Source organism: Otolemur garnettii, unplaced genomic scaffold, assembly GCF_000181295.1.
Source record: "Otolemur garnettii isolate 467f Iridium unplaced genomic scaffold, OtoGar3 scaffold00105, whole genome shotgun sequence".
Lineage (NCBI taxonomy): Eukaryota > Metazoa > Chordata > Mammalia > Primates > Galagidae > Otolemur > Otolemur garnettii.
Genome location: NW_003852500.1, coordinates 7,423,264 through 7,428,313, shown reverse-complemented (window position 1 = coordinate 7,428,313; position 5,050 = coordinate 7,423,264).

The following is a 5,050-nucleotide window of genomic DNA, read 5'->3' as shown; positions in this document are numbered from 1 at the left end:
ACCAGCTTGATGAAAGTATTTCAAATTGTATATGAAAACACTACACTGTACCCCATGTTTGCATTAATGTATACAGCTATCATTTAATAAAAAAAAAGTCTCGGTTACAAAATCACTGTTCAAAAATCAGTAGCACACTAACAGTATTCAAGCTGAGAATCAAATCAAGGACCCAATACCATTGATAATAGCTGCACAGAAAATAAAATGTCTAAGAATATCCTTCACAAAGGAAGTGAAAGAGCTCTACAAGAACTACTAAGCTCGGAGTAAAAATTGCAGAGAACCCAAACGAATGGAAATATACTCCATGCTCAGTGATTGGTAGAATTAGTATTGTTAAAATGCCCAAACTGTCCAAAGCGATATACAGATTAATTGCAATCTCCATCATAATGCCAACATCATATTTCATAGATTTAGAAAAAATAATTCTGTGCTGCTTTTGGAGCCAAAAAGAGCCTGAATAGCCAAAGAAATCTAAAGCAAAAATGATAAATTTGAGGCATCACATTACCTAACTTTAAATTATACTATAAGCCTATAGTAACCAAATCAGGATGTTGATGCCACAAACATAGAGATATTGACCAATGGAACAGAATAGCTATGGAACCCAGAAATAAAAGTATCTACCTACAACCAACTTATCTTTGACAAAGCAGACAACATCATACACTGGGGAAGGAAAGCTTTACTCAATAAATGGCACTGGGAAAGCTGGATAGCCACATGCAGAAGAATGAACAGAGCACCTATCCCTCACCATACACAAAAATTAATTCAAGGTGGATAAAAGACTTAAATGTAAAGCATGAAAGCATAAAATTCTAGGAGAAAACACAGGGAAAATCTAGACACCAGCTGAGGCAAAGAATTTCAGATTAGACCCCAAAGGCAAATACAGCAATAACAAAAATTAATAAATGGGACTTAATTAATTTAAAAGTCTTCTACACAGCAAAAGAAATAATCAACAGAGTTAATAGACAACCTACAGAATGGGAGAAAATGTTCACAGCCTATATAGAATCTACAAAGAACTCAAACAAATCAGCAAGAAAAAAAACCAAAGCAACCCCATTAAAAAGTGTGCAGACACAAATAAATTTTTCAAAAGGAAATAGGCAAATAGCCAACAAACACGAAAAAATGCTCAACATCACTAAGCATTAGGGAAATGCAAATTAAAACCACAATAGGATACCACTTTGCCCCCATCAAAATGACTGTTATTAAGAAGTCTAAAATCAATAGATGCTGGCATGGATGCAGAGAAAAAGGAACTGTTATACACTGTTGGCGGGGCTCCAAATTAGTAAAACTCATATGGAAAACAGTATGGAGATTCCTGGAACAAATAAATGTAGACCTACCATTCAGTCCAGCAATGCCACTGCTGGATTGCTACCTAAAGGAAATGAAGTCATTTTATCACGCAGACACCTGCACTTAAATGTTCATATAAGTACAATTCACAATTGCAAAGTTGTGGAATCAACCTAAGTGTCCATCAGTTTATGAGTGGATGAAGAAAATGTGGTACACACAAAAATACCATAGAGTACTACTCAGCTACAAAAAGGGGGAGGAGGGGAGAAATAGAAAGGGTAAAACTTACCTGTTGAGTACAATGAACATTATTCTGGCAATGGCCACACTAAAAGTCCTGAGTTAAGCCTTATAAAAACTGTTTATATAACAAAATCATGTGTAGCCCCTTAATATTATGAAATTTAAAAAATATACAATTTTCTTTATGGCTGGGCACAGTGGCTGGCACTTGCAATCCTAACACTCTGGGAGGCCAAGGTGGGAGGTCACTTGCACTTGGGAGTTCAAGACTAGCCTGAGCAAAAGTGAGACCCTGTTTCTACTAAAGAATAGAAAAATTATCCAGGTGTTGGGGGGGAGGGCATCTGTAGTCCCAACTACTTGGAAGTCTGAGGCAGGAGGTTCACTTAAATGCAGAAATTTGAGGTTGCTGTGAGCTAGGTTGATGTCAGGGCACACCAGCCTGGGGCAACAAAGTCAGACTCTGTCTCAAAAAAATGGTAATAAAATAAAATAAAGTAATTTTTTTTCTGTTTCTTCTTATGTCAATTTGTTAGGTTGTATTGTTCAAGGAAATCATCTGTTTCATCTTATTTATCAAATTTATTACATTAAATTGTTCATTTTCCATTATTATCTAACTTTTAGTATCTATGGACTGTAGTGACATCCTGTTTACTCTTTATATAAAAATTTCTTTTCTCCCTGTGTTTTTTCTTGATCAGTCTTGTGAAGAGTTAACATTTTTGAGACATTCCAAAACTTGAACTTTGCTTTGGTATTTTTTTTATTTTACTTGTTTTATTTCATTGATTTGTCTATATGTATCTGTGCATGCAAATTTATAGACATACTTTGAGTTTAACATACTGTTAGGTTACATTGTTTGCATTTGTGAGGTAAACTCTCAGTTGTAGCTGTGCCCTTCCCCCAGGGAATGTGCCATATACCCATGCAAATACCTGTTGGGTGAGAACTTATCAAATACCCTTCCCACTCCGTCTCTTCCTGAATTTAATTGAATTGATCCATCTCTTTTATGGTTGAATAGTATTTCTTGGTATACATATACCACATTTTATTAAACCATTCATGGATTGAAGGGTGCTTGGGTTGTTTCCATATCTTAGCAATTGTGAATTATGCTGCTATAAACATTCATGTGCAAATGTTGTTATGGCAAAATGACTTTTTTTCTTTTGGATGGATACCTAATAATGGGATTGTGGATCAAATGGAGAGTCTACTTTTAGTTCTTTGCAGAGATTTCATACTTCTTTCCAGAACGGCTGTATGAATTTGCAGGCTCACCAACAGTACATGAGTGTTCTCTTCTCTCTACCCACATTAGCATCTGTTGCTTTGGGACCATGAGATGTGGGCCATCCTCCCTGGGGTTGGGTGATATCTCAAGGTTGTTTTGATTTGAATTTCTCTGATAGAGTTGATGAGCAGTTTTTCATCTGTTTGTTGGCCATTTGTCTGTCCTCATGAAAAAAATTTCTATTCAAATGTCTCTTGCCCAGTTTTTAATAAGGTTGTTTGCTCTTTTCTTGTTGATGTGCTTGAGTTCTTTTACATTTTAGTTATTAGCTCTTTATCAAATTTGTAGCATGCAATTATCTTTTCCCATTCTGAAGATTGTTTTTTTTTTTTGTTGTTGTTGTTGTTGCTTATGTCCTTAGCTGTGCAGAAACTTTTTAACTTAATCAGGCCCCATTTATTTATTTTTGTTGTTGCTACAATTGCCAATGATGTCTTCTTCATAAATTCTTTTATAGACCAATAAGATTAAAAGCTTTCCTCACACTTTCTATTAGAGTTTTTATACTTTCATGTCTTAGATTTAATTCTTTTATCCAAAGTGAGTTAATTTTTATAAGTGGCAAAAGGTGTGGGTCTAGTTTCAGTCTTTCCTATGTGGCTATAACAAGTTCTCCCAGCATCATTTATTAAATAGGGATTCTTTTCCCAATGTATCCTTTTGTTTGCTTTACAAAAGATCAGATAGCAACATGAGTCTGGTTTTATCTATAGGCTGTATGTTCTGTTCCATAGATCTATATCTCTATTTTTGTGCCAATACCATGCTGTTTTGATCACTATAGACTTGTAGCATTACTAGAAGTCTTATAAAATGATGCCTCCAGATTTGTTCTTATTTCATAGAATTGCATTGGCTATTTGGTTTTTTTTTCCATTTCCATATGAAACATAGAATTATTTTTTCAAGATATTCAAAATATTACATTGGAATTTTTATGGGAATTGCATTAAATCTGTAGATTGCTTTGGGTAGTATAGACATATGAACAATGTTAATTCTTCCTAGACATGAGCACAGTATGCTCTTCTATCTGTTAATATCCTCTGCTATTTATTTTCTCAGGGTTTCATAGTTCTCTCTGTAGAGATCTTTCACATGCTTTGTTAAGTATATTCCAAAGTATTTCATTTTCTTTGATGCTACTGTGAAGTATTATATCTTTGATTTGATTCTCAGCTTAACTGTTGTTGATATATATATAAAGGCCACTGATTTTTGAACATTGATTTTACAACAATTACAGACATTACTGTATTTCTCAATCACTTCCAGGTTAAATTCCTGGGATTTTTATAAATACAAAATCATACTATCAGCAAAGAGTGATAGTTTCACCTCTGTCCCCATTTGGATACTCTTGATATCGTTCTCTTATCTGATTGCATCAGCTAGTACTTCCCACACTATGTTAAATAGTAGTGGTGACAGGGGGCATCCTTGTCTGGCTCCAGTCCTACATGGAAATGCTTTCAATTTTTCTCCATTCAATATTATATTGGCTGAGGATTTGTCGTAGAAGGCCTCTGCCTAAGAAATGTCCCACGTATACTTATTTTCTTAAGTGTTCTCATCAAAAAAGGATGCTGGATTTTGTCAAATGCTTTTCTTAAAGACACACAAAAATTTTCTAACCATTGAAAATTATTCTTAATTCTTTGTTGTTTTAAGGACTGTGGAGATAGTTATGAGCTGACTATAAATTTTCTTCCAAGCCTTTAGTGTTCAAATAACTTCATCTTTTGTATGAGAACTTTGAGCAAACTTTTACAAAATTTTTAAATTTCTTTTAGGTTCTAGTTGTTACATTGATTGTGAATCATAGCCTATTTTCAAAATAACTAGTTGTTCTTTCATGTTTTTTATCCTCATGATATTAGAAGAAAATTCCAATGAGGAAGCACCATTACCTATTCTAGTATTGTTATGGATGTTTTCAACTTGCTCAATATTTATCTAAAGTAAAGGAAGAATTTTTCTTATAAAAGAAGTTTTATTTAGTCAATTTGCATTTCCTTATTTCCTTGAAGATTGTGGAGATTTGGAAGAATGCTTTGTAAACAATAACAAACTTTCTTCACTTACAAATTCTGGTATAGTATATAATTCTATTCACACCACAAGGCATATGATTCATATTTTTTACAGTTTTTATTATACTAAAAATTCATT